The 21,920-nt window shown below is 35.9% G+C and overlaps 1 protein-coding gene across 8 annotated transcripts in view; it reads left to right on the top strand.

Annotated features, from left to right (window-relative positions):
- The window catches only part of SLC20A2 (solute carrier family 20 member 2), a 121,070-nt gene that overhangs the window by 1,167 nt on the left and 97,983 nt on the right, over positions 1-21,920 (top strand). Inside the window, exons 1-3 of one of the 8 annotated variants that reach the window (XM_074209036.1) lie at positions 115-321; positions 5,020-5,187; positions 5,853-21,920. The exon at positions 5,853-21,920 is cut by the window's right edge and continues 16,172 nt beyond it. The exons of 2 other annotated variants lie outside the window; for them this stretch is intronic. The gene's annotated coding sequence lies outside the window, so the exon portion shown is untranslated. Of the gene's footprint in view, positions 1-114; positions 322-467; positions 5,188-5,852 lie in introns of those variants that run through there. 5 more of the 8 variants (XM_074209037.1, XM_074209044.1, XM_074209035.1 and 2 more) reach the window with 5 other exon arrangements.

Raw genomic sequence — 21,920 nt, 5'->3', positions numbered from 1 at the left:
TTTTCCCCTCCCCCCGAGCCGCGGGACCCCTCTACCCAGAGCGGGCGGGGTCGCCCCCCCCCCCCCCGTCCTCTCCTCCTCGTGGCGGGGGGGGGCCGTGTCAAGGCCCGCCCCGCCCGCGGAGGAAGGGGCGGGGCCCGCCGGCCCCGCCCCGGGAGCGGGGGGAGGGGAGCGAGCGGCGCCCTGGGTGTGGGCGGAGGGTCCGAGGCCGAGCGCGGTCCGGGGTGGCCACCCCGCCAGACCGACCACGTGCGCAGCGGGCTCCCCGGCCCGGGGCTGCCGAGGCGGACTGCTGGTGCGGCCCCAGGCCCGCCCTCGAGGGTGAGCTCCGGAGCCCCCGGTGCGAGGGCAAAGGTCAGGGCGGGGGCGAGGCGGAGGGCCGCGGGGCCGGCGCGGGTGGGAGGACGCGTGCTCCGCCGGGCGGCTCGAGCACGCGGGCCACGGGGCAACTGCTGTCGGCGGGGAGGGCGGGAAGAGGCGCAGGCTTGGCCCCGGGCCCCGGCCCCGCTTCTTGCCTAGGGGTCGTTGGGATGGAGACCGGGAGACCGGGAGGGGCCCCGAAGGACGCGTTGGGCAAGTTTGAGTCTGACCCAGGCGTGGTTGCTTTTTGTAGCTGATGACTGCAGGTTGAAGGGCAGGTGATGCTGGCTCCCGGGCTGTCCTCAGTAATACTGAAGGATGAAGTGGTTGGAGCGGCTTCTCCCTTCACCACTCACCCGAGAGGCCGGCCGCTCGCCTTGGGAGTAAACTGTATTCTTTAGGTGGAGTTTATGGCTGGTGGAAGGAGTGATGACTACTTTGTAATAGACGCGTAGCCAGAGGTGCTGGTTTTTGAAACTGTGTGGGATAGCACGTTTCCTCTACATGTTTGGTGGAGAAGTGAAGCGACAATAAAAAAGAAATTCTCTTGGATCACTTTGTATAATAGCACACAAGGACAGCTCTAATGATTTCACAATAAATTGAACTTGGTTATAAATAGCTCTGATATGTATGGAGTCAGAGCAAAGGTTGGGGAATCAGGAAATCCTTAATCATAACTCCTGACTCTCTAATCTTTCATACATATGCTAAATACTTGAGAATGCTAATTTTTCTGAATTCATTAGGCTAATTAACATATTTTATCTTTGGGACCTGTTATTAGAATCTCATAAATAGGAACCATTCAACCACCTCTCAACTCTCCTTACAATTCTGTGACCTAATTGCATTAAGTTGGTCACCTTATGAGCAATGTATGAGCAATGTGTGATTGTATAATGGAAAAAGCTAGGCCAGATGGCGGGGTAGCCTCTGCCTAAATCTTGCTCTATTTTCTGAGCCACAAAATTCATTAATTAGATGTAATTATCTGATAAAGAATTTTTATCTTAACACAAAGCCTAGAAAATGGAAAGTGACAAAGTATACTATCTGCATCCTATCTTAGGTGCCTATGGATGGTTAGACAAATTCAGTGAGGTTGATTTAGGGATACAGTACAGATGTTCTAATTTTCCTTTAAACATCTTCCCTTTATTCCGTTTCATCACTGCACATTAAGTCCTCATTTGTTTTAAATTGGTTTAAATCAGATTTAAAGTATCAACTAGGTGTAACTGACATTTCATGCTTCATCTAGGGACAGGTGCTTAAACATCACTATTGATTTGATGCTTATGGCTTCTGAGGGTGGTGTGGTTTGGAGTTAGTGTCTTCCAAAGGTGGAAGATGAGTCATAAAGTAAGCTCCAGTAAAGGATGAGAGGGAATGGAAAGTCTGATTCTCTTGATCCACTTTCATGCATTTATTGCCTGGGTTCTATCCCGAGTCTACTCTTCTCCATTGACATTTCTCATCTGGTGAACTCATCCGGTCCCATGAAGTCAACTATCATTTCCGGGCAAATGACTCCACATCATACCTCTGCTGAACTTCAGTTCCACCTACCCAATTGCCTTCTGGAGGTCTCTACTTAAATGGCCCATAGACATCTAAATTTAGAACTGGTTATCCTTTCCCCAAACCTATTCCTCCTCCTGACTTCCCTCTTTGTGCCAATGGCAACCACTGTTCTTCTAGTCATCCAGGTTAATATCCAAGTCATTACTGGTCTCTTCATTTTCTTTGATCAGTCATATCCAAAATAGTTGCCACATTTAGACATTTCTACTTCATCAACATGTTAGTTCCCCTCACAGAATCCGTGTTGAGCCAACTGTCCTACTTGCTATTCCTGGTACAACATTCCATCCTCTTTTTCCTGTTCCTTTGCACAGTCTGTTCCCCATTTCTGGACCACCTGTCCTTTCTCACCTCTGTCTCCCCGAGCCTTGATCTCCCTTTCAAAGCTGACTCAATTGCCCTTTTCTTCCAGAGATGAAGTGAGACCCTCAGTTGATAGTGCCTCCTCCCTCAGATCACTTTGAATTTTTTAAGAACCCATTCTTATTTTCTTTGAATGTGTTTTATCTCCTCTCCATCCCCCCAATAAACTTCTTAATGGTAGAGAGACTGTTAAAATTTTGCCTCTGTAACTCAGGATCTATCTTAGCATCTAGCCGAATAGTTACTTGGTATTTCCGTGATGTGCTTTGAGGTTTTAAAAGTGCTTCCCATGTCACAGCATTTGATCCTCAGAACAATCCTGTGAAGTAGATGGTATTGTTATAGCCATTTTATAGGTGTGTAAACTAAGACCAAACAGTGAATTGACTCTCCTGGGAGTTACACAGAGAGTAAGTGGCATTTGAACCTAGATTTTTCCTTACTACAATTCTAGCATTTATCTCTTAGTCCACATATATCCCATATGTTATCCTTATGATAAATGGTCTTGTATTTGATGAAAGGTAATCATTCTTACTTACATTTCACTTAAAGATAGATGTATGAAAGAGAAAAGGATTCAGATGTGTTTTGCTATGACTTTTATGGAGCCGTGTGATATTTGCAAGAAGATACTTTTGCATAAAGTCTGTTTCTTTGAAGGTGGGCAGAGAATGGGATGGAATGAAGGGGACAATAGACAGTTGTTAAAGTTAAAAAAGAAATAAATGCATATTTATTATTTGAAAGTTAATCTTACCCTTAGAGACTGTTCCCTGACACCACCTGCACTTCAAAGCCTTTTCTTAACTCTGATATCTTTTTGAAATTGTTGATGGTTGGATGTAGCTGAGAAGGTGGAGCCATTCCTGTAGGTGGGACAAAATCCAAGAATATCATATCCCCCATTCTTCCACCCCTCCATTTCACAGACAATAACCCAGTCATTTAATTGTATAGGTTTCTAAATCTCTTAAGCCTCACATATTGCACTTGTTCACATACATATAGATATTCCTCTAAAGAACTTTTAAGCCAAGAAATATTTAATTTGTAATATATTACCTGAAAATTCAATCTTGCTGAATTTTTGTCTCCTTGGTCTGTAGCATTTCTAACCCATTTTGGTACATTATCACTGAAACCTAGTCACTTTGACCCTGATTATCAGTTCCATCAGACAGTACAAGCTTGACTTAGGAACCATTTTATTCATTCATAATTACAAGCCTTTGTTCTTGCTCTTTACCCCACCTGGAATGAATGACCTTACCTTACTCTTTACCTGTGTAGATTTGCTTCCATTTCTTCATAATTCTTCAGGTCCTGACCAAAATTTCATCTCTTCTACAAAGGCTCCACACAATTCTCCCTTCTCTAATAATATTCATTGGCTAATTTGGTCATTTAAGCAACATTACAGACTAGTATATAATTTACTTTTTTGCATACTTTTGAACTTTTTTTTCATATGAAGCAAAACGGTAAACTTCTGGAGGTCAGTAGGAGTATCTTATGCTGTACTGCTTTTGTTTTCTCCCTTCATTTCCTGGGATGGTATTAAACACTGTTACAGGCTTATGAATATTTACTTAGTGAATGTCAGGTGCCGAAGGGGAATAACTAAGAATTGGAAGATGTGGTTGGAGCCTGAGGAGACAAACTTGCACATGAAATTATGGGTCATGTGAAAATATGACCATAGTGGGGACCAGAATGTGACTTTCCTGGCAAAGTGTTAAATGATCAAAGAATTGGAACAAGTCTAGTCTGTTCTGTAGAATAGTACAATGACCTTGGACTGCCTTGATGCTGTACCTAGTACAAATCTGGATTTTCCGGTGGAAGAGACATAATGAATGAAAGGATAGTAGAGGAAGAATATACTTTGATGCCTGAAGTCAAGAGGGGAAATTTTTTTTTAGATGCTCAGAGACAAAACAGTCTTAAGTGGAACCGGATGGGGATTACAATTCCCAGCAGACGGCATGAGGCAAAGATTTTTATTTTTGCTTTAAGCCATATGATTTTTCCTCATGGGAGTACAGCTCCCGTTTTTCAGGTTGTGTGGGAAAGTAGGCTTCTATATATAGAAGTGTGTTTTACAGACATTTTTCTAGGAATTTATCTAGTCAATCCATAGACAGTTAACAACTAAAACTCAGACTCTTCAGATCCACATCTTATTTAAGGAGTTTCTCTGATATCCAAACCTTAGTTATGCTGCTATAGGTAAATTGCTTAAGGTGGGCATAAATATTGTCATCCATAATCCATTACTTGAGTGAAATAATACAGAATGATGGTTAGTTTCACAATGCCCTCCTTTCCTTTTAAAAAGCCTTTCGAGGTAGTAATTTTCCATCCCCTCGGGGTTTCCTGTGTTGTGTGTTACCTGCTTTCCTTGCGTTTGCATGGAATCTTGTCTATTTTTCAGCTTGTGCTGAGCAAGAGAGACTACTTGATGTTTGGGGAAAAGTGACTTCTTCAGGATGTTTTTCTGATGGGGGGAAAAAAGCAATATGTACAAATATGCCTTAGTTTTTTGCCAAACCAAAAATAAAGTAGTTTTGAAGCATTTGTAGAAGACAATGAGGGCTTGCAGACAAAATTCGGCAAAATCTGTGAAGGGCACCTGGTGCTCTCTGGAAACCCAGAATTACAAGTCCCTTTTGTTGGGAAGTGACTAGATCCTATTTTGGGCATCAGGCCATCCATAGAGCTATTGAAATTGAATGACACCACAGATATGGCAGTTTAATACACCACCACAACAGCTGTCCAGAAATTGGAGAAGGAAGTGTTTATCCTGGAATGAAGCATCGGCAGCAAACCTGGTTCCTGGTTAGCAATCAGGGAAGGACACGTTACTTACAGGTATAGTATTTGGTATCATAGATCAGCTACACATAAGTTAAAAACTATTGTTTGTCTTCTGGCCTAAGACTTTATAGTAGAAATGATAGATGCCATCTTAATAGTGTATCTGCACATCTTTGATCATTCACTATTGCAGAAACAATTAGGATCATGAATTTAGAGTAGATTCAATCTAGTCCTCTTGTTTTATTGAGGAGGAAACTTAGGGCCAGAGAGAGACTAGGTGACTTGCTCAAGGTCATGTGGACAGAATTAGAGGCAGGGGTGCTATTAAAAACTATATTCCATCTAAATACAAGCCTTGTGAACTTGGGAGAAGAAAATGGAGGTGCTTTCAAATCAATTTATTGCGATCCAATTAATATGTTAGACTTTGTTATAATTCTAGACAATTTACTTGGGTGTGGATTATTAAGGAAGGAGGAAAAAATGATAAACTCTGTATATAAATAAACTCTCCATACTCTTTCCTGATTTCTGTTTAATTTAAAAAGATAGTATATAATTTAATGGAATAGAAAACTAAAAATTTTAACTCCCAATATTTCAAATCTTGCTTGCATCAGTAGAGCTATTTTAAGAATTTGTAACTGTTTACTATTTAGATATTTCCCCCAAATTTGGTTGATTTTAAGATATTATGTTTTTTCTTTTTTTTTCAGGTATTTTGGAGGGCAACTAAAGTCAGCATCAGTGTAATCTTTGAATATGAAGGATTATATGTATACTAAATTCAGTATATTCTCAGTAGCAATGGATTGCCAGTTCTTCAAGAAGTCCCTTTCTTCAAAATCCAGTAGACCACCTAAGGACCCACCACCATTGTTCAGAAGTAAATTGAGATGTGTCAAATATCCTTGAAAAAGATCACAGAATATGTGATGAATATGTTAAGAAGTTCATGGAAGAAAGGAAAAAGGAATAACAGAGGGAAAAGGGGAATCACCTTGAGAAGTTTCCACTGCCAATAGAATTACTGAGATGCAATGAAAAACATTTCAGAAAATTTAGATACCTATATGATGTGGGTGACACAGCAGCTTACAAAGATGTTCTGCTGACCTTCTACTTTGGTATCCAGTTCCAAATTTCTTCTTACTACATCATCACAGAGATTCTGTTTGTAATCAGGATGCTATTCACTATGAATAGAGATACCAAAATAGAAATGTAGATGAAGAAATGCCACCAATTCTTTGGAGTGATGGCAACCAGAAATTTATGGCTAATTGAACAGTATAGATAAAAAGGTACTGGTTTGAGTCTTATCTATTTCAGTTTTAAATTGTAGTTTAAATTGTAGCTCCTGAGTCTAGTCTTTTTGATCTTTTAAGTAGACTCACTTCTTTCTTGAATGAATTGAGGACAGTGCAGTCTGTTGAAGATTTGACTTGCATAAACTTTGTTACTTTAAAAAAGTCATTTTGATATCTTGGAATATTTTCCAGAATGCATAATAAGAGGTAACATCTGTATTGTGTCTTACTTAGACTTTACTGGGAAAGAGCTAGAGAGCTTCCATTCTTTAGCAGTATACTTCTCCTCAGTTTCCATTTTTCCTTTTTTTCTTTGGTTTAGGAAAAATAAAAACTACAAGATAGGCCTGAAAAACTACAAGATAGGCAAGAATGCTGAAATAGGATAGATATGGTGGGACAAGGAAACTTGTTACTTTAAGGATAGTGAAAGTATAAAGTTAAATTATCCTTTTATTTTAACCTTTACATTTCAACGAAAAAGCTAGTATCATTTGAATTTATTTCATTGTTTTGAAAGAATAAAGATGATGTAAAAGACTTACTTAACCAAGTTTAAGCTATTTCAATTAAATTCAATAAGCATTCACTGAGACCTACTGTTTGCCAGGCTCTGAGCTAAAAATGGGAAAAGAAATAAAGGAGTGAGCTGAAGTGATTCTTAGAGATTTGGTGAAAGAATTATTCTAAAAGATTAAATCAGTAACAATTCTGTCATGTGTTTTAGCATTGTCTCTTGTTTTTAGGAAGGTTTTTGATATGTGTTTATTTAACTAGAGACTTGAAAAAATATGCTGTTTATTTTGATAGAATGGGCATGTAAAACCTTATCTATATTGTGTTATAATTATGGTCATCCTGACAATTCCATTAACCAACAATAGAAAGTTCATAAGTGGGAAAGCTATGTGCAACTTTTATGTGTTTATACTTTTTCGATATTTTGCCTAGATATAATGGAAAGACAGTGATTATGAACTTCTGCTTTAGGGTGGTTAATGTTTTTTAGTATCTAGTTTTCTTAGTTTCATGTATTATTAGGAATGATGACTTAATGCCTGTTTAAGCTATTTCAATTAAATTCAATAAGCATTTACTGAGTTGTACTATGTGCCAGATTCTGAACTAAAAGGGGAAAAGAAACAAAAAGCCGTGGTTTAAGGACAATTCAGAGCAAAATTTAAAAAAGAACAAAACCCCAAATATTGTAAATTGTGATAAGTTGTGAGATTCAAAAAAAATCTTCTGACAAATTTATTTCGATTTTTTTCAAATACAAATCCATCTCTTTTTGATCACCCTGATCTGAAATAAACATTTCTCATGAGTAGTACTTAGAAGCAGTATCTATACAAAATTAGAACTGAAATTTTTATAGTCCCCATTCCCAGTCTGCATGTACAAAATGTGAAATGAGTAAACTGTTTTTTCCTAAGTAAACATATCAGAATTTTTATACCCACATGAGTGTTGTCCTTGACCAGATCCCCTAGTTGTTCCTTTTTTTGAGCTGTAAAGGTCTTAGAGATCAAAGCGAAGCTTCTGTTTTAAAGATGAAGAAACTGAGATCCAGAGAAATTAATTGACCCCTAAATTGACACGGGGTAGATAGCAGAGCACAGATCGGTTTAATCTGTGTTTTTTTTTTTAATTTCAAAATCTGTTGCCCTTTCTATTATCCCACACTGCTATTCATAAGGTGTTTGAAATTCTACTTTTCTGTTAAACCAACAGTGGAATTACTGATCACTCACCTTGTTCATAATTTGGTAATAATTTGGATTAAATCTCAAGATTTGGAAATTTAAGCAAAAATTAAAATGTTCATTTTTTTGAATTGTATTGACATTTCTTTTCTGGACTTGTTTCCTAATCAGTAAAAATGAGGGGAATGGACTAGATGACCTCAAAAAAAAACCCTTTGTAACTCTAAAATTCTTTGGTTCTATAATCTTTTTCCTTTTATTAGACAGTGCAGAATGTCCCTTTTTTCCCTCTAATATTGAATAAGTTGGCAAGCATATCAGTTTAGTTGGTGTTCTCTTATTTGATGACTTTCTTTCCAATCCATTACTCATCACTTCTTTAGAATACTGTTTTTTGCCAAATTCCATGATGAGTTGGTTTGAATAAACTAATACTTTAGATGAGGGAAATTGACCCGTCTAGCACTAGGTATTTTTTCCCCTTTTGTTTGTTAAGTTTAGGAATCCTGGCTCACTATATTTTCAGTTTTATTTCTTCTGTTTCTGTTTGAATATAATACAAGTTGTAAAATGATGGGTAGTTTAAAATCTTTTCAGTAGCAAATATGAAGATAACTGTCAAATGAGATTGTCATTTAAGTTAATACCACTTTAAAAAACTAGAGAAATTGGACTTGTATGGCTAGGTGTTGAGATTGCTTGATTGCTACTACTTTAACAATCTTCCAAAATAAAATGTGTATCATCACCAAATATTTTTAGCAAGATAATTCTGTGTTCTTCCATAAAAGGAAATTTTTGTGTGTTACAAAGGCAATTATGAGCAATGGAAAGAATGCTAAACATTGGAACCAGGAGACACCTGGATTTGAACCCTGTCTTTGACATCTACTGTGGATCTGTGACTGTGGGCAAATCACTTTATCTTCCTCAGATTCATCTGTAAAAATAGGGATAATAATACTGAGAGAAATTGTTATTTCTCTCCTGTATTAATAACCAATTATTTAATTAGGACCAAAGTTTTCCCCCCTTCCCTTATTTAGAAATCAAGTCCTGTAAATTATTTTATACTTAACAGTATAGCATTCAGAATGAGATGAAATCTTGACAAAACTAAAGCAACTGGAAAACTCAGATCTGATGAAAAAGTAAAGAAATTTTAGTTTAGGATGATGGATTCTGGCCCTTTGTGTTTTTTTCTTAGATAGGTCTGGATAAAAATGGATTCCTCCTTTTGTCTAGATTACCAGTATGGGTATAGATAAATTCCCTTTGTCCAAGGTTATATTATCAGTCATGTTCACCATCCCCCTCATTAGAATAAACCTGTCTCACTCATTAAAATATTCTTTCTTGTTAATTGTTAACCAATTTGAATTGATTGCCACCCTCAGGAACACCCACTCATCCAAGGGCATTTAAGTGTTGAGTGGATCCCATGAGGGATCTTGAGCATTTGAGAGTGCCTTTGATCCTTTTATTAATTATTGATAACATGATTAATAAAATGATTACCCAGAAACTGTCTCTTTTTATGTCACACTATAGGAATCACCTCACAAGAGTTTTATTAGATGAGTTAATATGGATAAAGTGCTTTTCAAACCTTAAAACCTTATGTAAATGTTAGCTGTTATTGTTATTGTTCCAATTACTTTAGGGTGGTTGATGATTAAGGAAATTGCTTTTATTTTTAGTTCCTTGGTGAATTAACAGACATTTAAAAATATTAATACTGGCAAGCTTCAACTTCCCTATTTAGTTGATTAGCCAGTATGCAGAGGAAAGCTGAAGAACTAATGTGTATGTTCCATTAATTTCACTAATTTCCTCTCCCCTCAATACCTTTTGAATACCTCATACATGCCTTCATTTTTACTTTCACATTTCTGATTTATTAGTTTTTGTTCATACACAAATTCAATTGCTGTTGGTTTTATAAATACATACATTTTTGAGATAAGGATTTTTTTTTAATTCCTATGTCCTGGGGCTGTATATCTTAATCTTTCTGTAGATTAGTAAAGGGCAAATCTTTTTCAAACATTTCTTTTTTCTTGGGACAGTGTAAACAATTATAAATGGCAGCTGTTGGCCTTAAGTTTGTAAAGTTTATACTCTATTGTTTAAAGTTAAAGTTCATTGAAGTTAAATAGTGCTTTATACTAGCCAAGTTAAATAGAATTAAATAGCTTGTAATATAATTGGTGGGTGGAGGAAATGAATTGTTACCAAGAATTTTATATATCCTTTCAGATAAGATTATTTTTAATATAAAGAACTCTTTAGATAACTGAGGATTCTAAAATTTCCTAACAAAGTTTTCTAAAATCAAGTAAAGTTTTGAATTGACTTTCAAGTCCCAGGTTCAGGGTCTCTGGCAAGTTCTGTAATTTTTCAACCTCTCTATGTCCCTATCCGAGCAAAAATAATTTTTTCCCTCTGCTTGTCCCTCAACATCTTCTTTTTCATATTAAAGTTTTAGTCCAACATCCATTCCAGACTCTGCTAGTTTTCATCCTCTCCAGTCTACAGAAACTACTTTTTCTAACCTTTTCTCAGTCCTTATGCATGCTTATTTAGTGATTATTAATGATTTAGTGATTATTGATGATTATGCACTAGTTCTATGACACTTCTGTCACTTAATTCTGACTATAACCTTGCTTCCTTTGTATTTCCTTTTCCCTCCCCACAAGTGTGATTTCTCTCAGAGCTTTGTCCTCAGCCCCTCTGAGAGATCAACTTCAATTATTAAATTATCTTCAATGATCAACAATTAGCTCTATGTAAATTACTCTCAGCTTTTTGTGTTTAGGTCTGATCTTTCCTCTGATTTCCAGCTACTTGTGGGTAGAAATTAGCTACCATCTCAAATTCAGAATGCCCAAAACTGAATTCATCTTTTTTTTTTTTTTTAGATTTTTCAAGGCAAAAGGAGTTAAGTGGCTTGCCCAAGTCCACACGGCTAGGTAATTATTAAGTGTCTGAGGCTGGATTTGAACTCAGGGACTCCTGACTCCAAGGCCAGTGCTCTGTCCACTGCACCACCTAGCCGCCCCCAATTTATCTTTCTTTCAACCTGCCCCTCATCCCAGTCTCCTCTTCACTCAGGTTGGGAAATTTATTTTTGACTTTTTTTTGGCTAGGCAGTGGGGTTAAGTGGCTCACCCAAGGCCATACGGCTAGGTAATTATTAAGTGATTGAGGCCAGATTTGAACTCAGGTACTCCTGATTCCAGGGCCGGTGCTCTAGCTGCCCCAACTTTTTCAATGCCACTCCTACTTCCCTTCAATCTGTTGCCAAATCCTATTGATTTTCCTACTGTAGTATTTCTTTCATCCTTCTTTCTCACAACTCACATAGCTACTACTCTGATCAAATCTTTATCATGTCTTCATTTTCTTCACTAAATTAAAAGTTTTCTGAATGGAGTTCAGGTCTTTATTCTCTTCCTTTTCCACTCTATTCTTCACATAGTTGCAAAATGTTTCTAATTCAAAGATCTGACAGTGTCCCCACCCTTTTCTGTCTATCCTCCTCAGAGCTTGAGTAGCACCTGTTGCTTCTAGGTTAAAATATAGTCTGGTATTCCATAATCTTATCTCTTCAAGCAATCTTTCCAGCCTTTTTTTTTTTGGTATGTCATTTCCTTTGTAAAGTCTTCTCTGTTCTTGCTTTACTCCACACCCAAAAATAATCTTTCTCTCACATTTCCTTATAACACTTTTCAGCCTTCACATTCTACCCTGAATCATACTTATTTCCCTAATTAGACTGGAAGCTTCTTTAAACCAAGAATTCTGTGTGTATTCTATATATACATTGATATATCCTTAGTACCTAATGCCCAGCATTCAACACATTTCACTTGAACATAGTACCTAATAGATTTTATGGTATTAAATTGAACTGAATTTATGAAAGAGCAAGTTCCATTATGACTTTGTGCTCTATCAGATTAATTTCGTAGCCATCATCTTCTATTTTTCTCCTCCTCTGATCAGAATAGATAGAAAATTGTTTTAAGAAACTAATCTTATCTTGAGAACTTTACCTTGTATATCTATACTATTTTACTAGAATTAGTCACCTAAAGAGAAAGGAAATTAAAACATTTAAATTAGCAGTTAGAAAACTTCCAGCTTTTTTGGAGCTGGAAAGAACTTAAGAGATTTTTTAGACCAGTTTTTCTGTCCCATAGCTAAGGAAATTGACACCTAGAATTATACAGCTTGTAATGTGGCCACGACAAGCCTAGAAACTGAAATCTCATTGGTTTTTTTTTTATTAAACCACCCTGCTATTTTAATGTCAAGTCATTCTTTGAAGGTTTTCTTCTTAAAAACAGTGAAACTTTGCTTTTATGTGACCCAGTAAATAGGAGAATTTAGTTTTATGAAATCCTTATTTTGAGATTTTATTGAAGGGAGTTTAGTTATCCTAAAATAGCAATTTAGTTGTCATTAATTATGTGGTCTATCTTAGAATTTTAGTTTATAGACTCTCAGTAGTTAAGCTAAGTAGTTTAGTGAGTGAGACTCTAGATCAAGAATTAAAAAATCAGGGTCTCTTTTAGGGGAGAAACTTTTAAAAATATTGCCGTAATTAGTTTCATTTATAATCCTACATAGTTTATAACTTTAAAAACATTATTCTGGCAAGGGAGCCATAGCTGTTACCATACTGATAAATGGGTCCATGATAAACATAAAAATAGTTAAGAATTTCCCTCTTTAGTGCGTAATTGTGTCCCCAATCCAAAGAAAATAATTATCTCATGGTTATGACCTTTGTCAAAATCCTTGTCTCAGTGATCTTGCCTGTAAACAATTCCACTGTCGGTCATGAGATGCTTAAAGATACTGAGAAATAAAGGTTTGACAATGAATGCATTAGAATTATGGGTTTGGGTTTTTTTTTTTATGTTCACTTGTTATGCTGTCCATTAATGGGGAAAAAGTTTGGAGGGCATCAATTTTCAAATTTCTATCAGGTTGAAGCTATGGACATGATGGTATGAACATTCTACTCCAGATTATTTATGATTTTTAAAAAAATGAGTTATTTGGGAAATGAGATCTCTGAACATCACCTCTCGGATAAAGTTGTGCAGTTTCTGGGGAAATCAGCATCATCATTGATGTTCAAGAAGATGACTAGAAAACATACTTCAGGTATCGAAGGCTGAACATACAAAAAAGGAATTCTCTTCAAGCAATACACTGAATGGATTTATTTACTAAACTAGCTATCCTGATTGGGTGATCCATCAAGTCTCTCAGGACTTGAGTGTCAGTTACCTAGCTCTGAAAGTAACTTTGAATATTCAAGGGGTAGTTACATTCTTTGATAATAATTTTTAAAATAGAATACTATCTCTGAGGATTTTGTACAATAATTTTCTTCACTTATCTATTTACCTAAAAGTAATCAAGTAAAGCCTTTTGCTATGAATTTGGAGGTGGGTGAAGTAGAGGGGCAGAAGTATTTTTTTTTTTTGCCTTTTTAAAACTTGATGGTCCACCTCATTTCTAACCCATAGCAAATAGATATGTCGAAGAAAGTGATTCTTTATGAATAAACGCATTTCCTTCTGAACATCTTCTGAACATCCAATGGGCATAATATGTTTATTCAAACTAAACACCAGATTTTTAATGATATGTTTTGCTTTTGGTGAAAGCAGTGCTGCTACTACCTTGCCAACACTGAAGTGTTGAAAATGATCACTAGAAATACTTTCCCCAGAAAACAAGTTAGGGAGAGAGAAAGTCACTATAGTCTGAGAACTATAGATAAGCTAAGAAATAGGAATGAACACTAATCAGACAGACTATAGCTCATACCTTTTTAGTCTTAATTATAAGTTCTACATTCTAGGCAAACCAAACTACTACCAGTTAATAAAACATTCAAGCCACCTGAACAAATACTTGTTAAGTGCCTCATAGAGAAGGCATAGTACTTGGTGATGGAAATATAGACAAAAAGACAGAATAGGCTCTGCCCTCAAGGAACTTATTTTCTTGCCATTCAATCTCCTACCCTTGCCTCCTTATATTAATCCCCTGTTCCTGAAATACACTCCCTTCTAATCCCTCACCTCTCAAAATGCTAGTTTTAATTTAAAATTAAGTCATTTAATTCAATTTAAAATTAAAAGTGAAGCATATCCCAGTTAGTGCTCTCTTCTTCTTCCAATTAGCTAGTATTATATTTGGGTACAAGTTGTATTCCACCTACCCCCACCCTTCACATAAGTGCTTAATATTTTTTCAAAGTGTGAACCAACATATTAGGGTATAAGACAGTTATCTTAATTTTTATTGACATACTTTGTGTTGGGCTTATTTAATTTTCTTCCAAGTCAAACTGATCCGCAGGCTATACTCCTTGTATATGATATTTCAACTTCTGTGTGCCTCCAACCTCTGCCTAGCTAGCTATACAAGGCCTTGTTATTGTTCTTTTCCTTGTGAAATGATTAAGGGTCTTTTTGTAATATTTATTTTCTTGTCTACTTGTAACTTTTATCCTTCTCCCTCTCCCCACCAAGTAAAATTAAAGTTACTCGAGGGTAGGCATTATTCATTTTTTTTGGGGGGGGGTTATGATGAGGTCTTTCTATGCCCAGCACCAAGCATAGAACCTATATGACCTTGGATATTGTAAACCTTTAATATATGCTAATAGAATTCTTTCTAATATTAACATCTGGGTCTTTTCCTCTATCCCAATTTTATTTAACAGAAAAGTGATAACTTCTGATTCTTTGATATTTCATCACTTACTTTTTCACACAATATTTCTATCACAGTGTCATTAATTGGGAACTTGTGTTTGGAACATTGTGGTAGGTTCTGTGATTGTATACATTAATTTTTTAAAAAATTGAGTTCCAAATTTACCCCCCTCCCACCCCTTTCACCCTTTTGAGAAGACAAAGCAGTATGATATTGATTATTTATAATAAGTCATGCTAAATGGAATTTCTTAAATATTTGACATCCCTGTCCTAGAGATGCCCTAGGAAGGGAAATATGTGAAAAAAGATAGAATAAAAATAGAATAAATTAAATACATAAGCTACAATAGGTTTTAATAAGTGAGGTCCCAGATCCAACAAATGTGTTGTACCTTAGTCATCTACCATTTTCTGTGGCTCTCTTTTGTTCATTTGGTAGCCCATAGTTTGAATTCTTCTCTGCAGTCATGCAGCTACCTGACTGGAAAAATAAGAAAAACCTTCCTGGCAAAGGTGACATTTCATCTGGGCTTCAAATGATATGCAGAATTTTAAACCACAAAGGAGAGAGGGAAGGAAGGATATTCGAACTTATGAAAATTGCCATAGACAAGGGCTAGGGAGGTAGAAAATTCTTTTTTTGGGATTTGGAAATGGAGCTTTTAATAGTACAGTTTGGAGCATGAAATGTCATAAATGACCTGAGTTTAAATGACCAACATTAGTTACTCTTTCCTGGAATTTTAGGTTGGAGATTTGAATCTAGTCCCAGCCCCATAACTGCCACGCTCTGGTTTTCTACTCCATTTGCATTTATTTTTTAATTGATTACTTCGTTGTAGGGACAGTTTATGAGATAGCATTAATAGGCTCTTTCCTACTTTTATATAAGATTTTGAAGGAAGAAAGTTAAATACTTCAGAAAAATACCTTAATTCTTGAGTCTAGCAATATTGACTATTTTTTTATCCTCTTTTGAGTTCACTTTATTATTGACTTTTTAATTCTTTTGTTTCCATTGACTGTTCTGCTAATGATTATCTCCATCTTCAAGTGTTGGCTCAACTTTATTTATTCTTCTGATTTGTTGAATATTTTTGAAGATCATAGATTTTTAGTTGGAAGGGACCTTAGAAGTCATTTAGTTCATACCTCTCATTTTACTGGTAACTAATTCCCAAACAGGTTAAGTAGTTTTTCCCCAAGATAATACAAGGAATAAAGGGCAGAACTGGAATTCAAATCCAAGTTTTCCAACTTCAAATCCAATACTTTCTACTACACCATGTTACCTCCCAAATTTTTTTCTCCTAATTGTTATCAAACAAAATTTGGACAAATATATTCCTCAAGCAGGTTATTATATCATGTATCATTCAGTAAAAATTGGTGCAGATTGAACTCCATCCACACATTCCGTGAAAGCTCTAAGAATTTTCTTTCTAACATTAATAACATGATTCTGTGGTCTTTTAAAAATTCCCTTTGGAAGCCCAGTATCCTGGGGGAGCTTCTAGAACTCTTGTAACTTCATGAGTTTCAATATATGCAAGCTAGTTTTCTTTGCTTTTGCTAGATGACCGGTTTAATTCATTTTCAGGTAGATTACATCTTTTAGATCTTTTTTTGAGTTGAACTTCACTGGAAATGAGTTGTAGCTCAGTCATCCACCATTTCATGTGCCTCACATTTTGAGTTCTTTGCAATCATAGAGCATGATTGGAAGAATTGTTTAAAAGAAATGAGCCTAGGGTTGGCTAGGTGGCGCAGTGAATAGAGCATGGGCTCTGGAGTCAGGTATACCTGAGTTCAAGTCCGACCTCAGACATTTAATAATTACCTAGCTGAGTGACCTTGGGCAAGCCACTTAACCCCATTTGCCTTGCAAAAAAAAAAATGAGCCTTTATTTTAGGGAGTATCTTGGGGTTTTTTAAAAAACACAAAATTTTCCAAAGGCAACTCAACTTTATTTTGTCCTGTTTCTTGTCCATCTATATGTGTGTATGTGTATGTGTGTGTATTATGGTATTAATTTATTTGTGTATATATATCATTTTTATACAGAACAGCAATTGTGTGTCTCTCTGTGTATATATTCTTGATCAGAGGCTTTGAAATAATCTAGGGTTGTGTTCAATTATTACAATGTTATTTATAATTGGGAGCATATGAAGGGCTCTATCAACTATAGCAGAGTTTCTTATTTATTTTGTATGTCGTAGACTTCTTGGCCTGTCTGGAGTTTTCTATTCAGAATAGGTGAAGCCTTAGAATGTTTTTAATAACTGGGGATTATAAAGGAACCAATTATGTTGAAATAGTTATAGAAACAATTTTTTTAAAAACAGATTCATGGGCCACAGTTTATAATCCCCTGATCTACAAAAACTTTCCCTTCTTCTTGGACTTTATGCTTGGCTTCCTTAATTATGAGAGGAAACTAATTTGGCAAATGCATTTCTCTTTTAGATCTCACATGATATTAATAACCAGAGGATCTGTTGAACAAAGTTATTTTTCTAAATTTTGAGGAATCTTACATGCATAGGAGGCTTTATTTTGCTCTATCAAATCAATACTAAAATTGTCAATAAACAATAGAGCTTGGTAAGATCTTATTTTCTTTGCAAAATCCAAGATGTTATGTAATACAAACTATTACTTGCAAAAACCTTTTTTTTTCCCTTGTGGATTCTTTGAGCAAGAACATCTCTATGTGTGCAATTAATCTTGTAATTTTGTAGAGACAGGAAAATAGGCACATAGACGAGTAGTTACTGATTTTCTCTTGATTTCTTTTCTTTAATCATGATAATGTTTGAGGTTTAACATCCTTTCTTTCATAGACATGGAGAGTCCATCTCTCAACCCTTTAAACCCCCTCTGTATAAACTTGTTCTAAGCCAAGTTGACCTCTTTGTTTTTCTGATTATCAATTCTTATGTAGCTCAATTTCTAAATGTCACTTTTCTTTATAGAGAAGAAAGTTTGTCTCAGAAATCTATATAGATATTGCCTGACTGAGTTGGATAATCTCTTCAAGCTTTCTATAAACTCCTTTTTCCCTATGTTATGCTGTTTTATAAGGTGATAGTACACAGAGTCTTCCTCCATCTTCTTAGAGAAAATTTAACAAATTACTTTATATTTTAACCAACATTACTCTTAGCTTTCAAATCTTTTATGCTTGGTAAATAGATAAAGTGTTTGCTGACTGAAGTGATTATAGAGCTTTTAGGTCTACTTATTATAGTGATTAATTTATATTGGTTAAATTCCTTAGTAGATGATGATAATCCATGGCAATGTCTGTTCTTTTACTCATATCCTCTTTTTTTTTAATTCAATAACTTGCTTGATAGGTTAGGTTGAAGTTATTTTTAGATTAAGTATCATATATTCAAATTTTTTATTGTTATTTAGCATTGATTTTATATTTGTTTTAGAAGTTGGTAGTCTGATTATATAAAAACTGATTCAGTGACTACTCCCATAGAAGTAACTATCATTTCCTGTCACTTAATATGTTTCATTTTTGTGATTTCCTTTGGTGCTCATCATATCTATCTTTCTTCTCTTCTTGAACAATATTACATTTGAAAGATTTTGAACTTCTTAATACTCTGTAAATTTTTGTCCTTTCTCATTTCCTCTACCTGAACCATATTTTCCAGTGCCCACCTTCACATTGAATTCATCAGATACTAAGAAATACTGATTTTTGAAGAGTTTTATTCACTTTTCCTTATAATTTCTCAACCTTCTAATTCTCTACAAGAGATTTTGGTGCACAAACTATAATTATCTTCATAGTGGTCTTACAGGTAGTTTATCATGGACATTGTAAGGGTCCCATGAAATATTTCTTGTTTTGGACACTGAGAAACTCACTGTTTGCTTATTTAAGAAAAAACTTTTGAATCATCCTTTCATTTAATTGTAGCTTTCTTTTATGTCCTGGTTTTATAAAGGCAAGACTGTCCAGATTGATGTGATTTAGTTCTTCTGGTGGTATATCAACTTGTTGGTTATTGTACATACAGCATAGCATCTTTAGAGTAACAGCATCTAAGTGGTCTAAAAACTGATTTTATGATATCTTTTTGCCCAATTAAAAAATTCTGCCATAATTATTATAAATTTGGAGGTAGGCCATATAAAACTGAGAGTCATTTCATATTTTTCTTTATTTTGTGCACTATTATAGACAAAATAATTCACCCCCTAAGTCTGGAGCCAAGGAAACCATCTTTAGCTTTTCTTTTCAAAACTCATTTCATTATGGAGCACTACAAGTTGCATTGAAAATAGATGGTGCAAGGGGCGGCTAGGTAGCCTAGTGCATAAAGCACTGGCCCTGGAATCAGGAGTACCTGGGTTCAAATCCGGTCTCAGACACTTAATAATTACCTAGCTGTGTGGCCTTGGGCAAGCCACTTAACCCCGTTTGCCTTGCAAAAAAAAAAAACAACCTTAAAAAAAAAAGAAAGAAAATAGATGGTGTGGGCAGCCAGATGGTACAGTGGATAGAGCATCAGTCCTGGAGTCAGGAGTACCTGAGTTCAAATGTGACTTCAGACATTTAATAATTACCTAGCTGTATGACCTTGGGCAAGGCACTTAACCCCGTTGCCTTAAGTAAAGGAAAAAAGAAAGTAGATGGTGACCAAATTAGCATGCTTGAATATATAAAGGCAGTTTTTTTTTCTTACTGCCAGCTCTCTCTAAACTAGTGTTATTTGCCCATTTTTTTTAGGTTTTTTGTTTTTTTTTGCAAGGCAAATGGGGTTAAGTGGCTTGCCCAAGGCCACACAGCTAGGTAATTATTAAGTGTCTGAGACCGGATTTGAACCCAGGTACTTCTGACTCCAGGGCTAGTGCCTTATCCACTATGCCACCTAGCTGCCCCATGCCCATTATTTTTAACATTTGCTTTTGGGGGGGGGTAATTTTAATTTGGATTATGTTTAATTTGGATTTTGAGGCCAAAATGCAAGACCCTATCTTTGTGTTCTGAATTATTACAATGTATGACAGACACAGCAAATATTACTTCACTCTGTTGAAGTCCTGTTTTTAAAAATCACTTTCTTAGTAATTCCTCCATGATGGGACATAATATTACTTCACTCAGGTATTAGATTTAGAGATTGGGAGAGTTGGGTGGCACAGTGGCTAGAGCACTGACCCTGGAGTCAGAAGGATCTAAGTTTAAATGTGACCTCAGGCACTTAATACTTAGTTGTATAACCTTGGGTAAATCATTTTAGCCCCCCCATTGCCAAAAAAAACCCAAAAAAAGATTTAGAGTGTAGTGAGGAAAATTATTTATTATCATGAAATAATTTTAATTTTAGAAAAAAATAATTTTTAGGTATATGTATTTGACTTTGAAAAACCTAGTAGGGATTGAGAGTGTTTTAAGTGTTTATGGACTAGCATAAGTAAGTCCAGTATAGTCTGTTTTTAGTACCTATCATCATCTCTTCAATACATCTCATAGTATTTAACTATAGCACTACTGTTAAACTCAAATAAAAACAGTCTCTTCAGGCTTCATATTGACTTTGAAAATCACAAATTAACATTCCTTATGTTTTATGTTTTTATTTTGTTAAACATTTCCCAATTACATTTTAATCTGACTCTGGGAGTTTTTGAAGGATAAAAGGCTATATTGTATAGGTAAGATTAGATTAGATGTTTGTTTTCAACCTAGAGTTTATCTTTAAAGATTTGGGTTTTTTGTTTTGTTTTTTGGCTATCTATGGTTTCATTATTTTGAGGAATTCCTTTTACAAATGCAAATTGGTATTTTTTTTATAGTTTTTAATACTGGAAAAATTCCCTGTTATAATGAGAAATTAAATGATTTATTTAGTTAAGGGCTGTTCCAATTATTAACTTATGCCAACCTCAGTAACCACCATTTTAGTGGGCTAGTAGTTTATCTTATTAATTGTCTTTTAAGTAAATTTTTAGGTTGAGGACAAAAGACGAAATAAGCACAATTTATTATTTTGTTGATCAGGTAGGTAGCTGATCAATAAATTTAGTATTTTTAGATTTACAGAATAGTCTTTAGTGAATTGTAGGGAAAAGAAAGATGAGTGGTTGTAGCAGTCTTGTGAATTAATTCATTTTTTTAAAATCATAAAGCTTTTACTCTCTATGTGCTTATCTTTAAAGTTGGCCTTTCCAGTTTCTATTATAGAGACAAATTAAGAGATAATATTTGAGTAGGTTTTTGTTTAACAGGTTATTTCCCTAACAGATGGTGGTTAAGGGTTTGGTTGAGGGAGGCAGGGAAGGTGTTTTAGGAAAAAATAGTACCTTAGTTAAATGTTTGGTACAAAAGCACTGCACTTCCCAAAATCAGTCAGCAAATGTTTATATATTTATTCTATACCAGATATTGTGCTCCTTGCTAGGGATATATAAAGGCAAAACCAGTCCCTCTTCTGAAAGCTCAGATTCTAGTGAGTAAGACAACCTGTAAATAACCAGGCACATACAAGATAAATAGTTAAATGGAAGGTAATTCTTCAGGTGGAAGAAGCCACTGAGAGTTAGGAGACAAGGCCTCCAGCAAGAGAGGAAGCCAGGAGGTGCAGGTGAGGAAGGCGAGGAGTGAAAGTCTGCCAAGGCTGGGGGTATGCCAGGGCTCGGGCACCACTCTTTAAGCTGGAAACTGCCCCAAGACTTCTGGAACCTCTGTTTGGTGTAAGAGGAGCAGCAAGCAGACCAGGGACCTGGCTTGTAGAAGGAGCCAGGGTGTGAAGAGCACTAAAGAACAAACAGAATTTTATATTTATTTAATCCTGGAAGTAATAGGGAGACCCTTGAGTCTGCTGAATTGGGGAAGAGGGAAGGATGACCTGGTCAGACACACCTTAGGAAATCACTTTAGCAGCCCGAGTGGAGAATGAACTAGAGTAGGGAGAGACTTAAGTCAGTGAGACCCATCAGTGGTCATCTAAGTGTGGAAAAGGGATGTTTTGAAGGAATTCAGACA

Source organism: Macrotis lagotis, chromosome 1, assembly GCF_037893015.1.
Source record: "Macrotis lagotis isolate mMagLag1 chromosome 1, bilby.v1.9.chrom.fasta, whole genome shotgun sequence".
NCBI lineage: Eukaryota > Metazoa > Chordata > Mammalia > Peramelemorphia > Peramelidae > Macrotis > Macrotis lagotis.
Note: the sequence above shows the minus strand (reverse complement) of the source record. Positions and strands in the feature narration are given on the sequence as shown.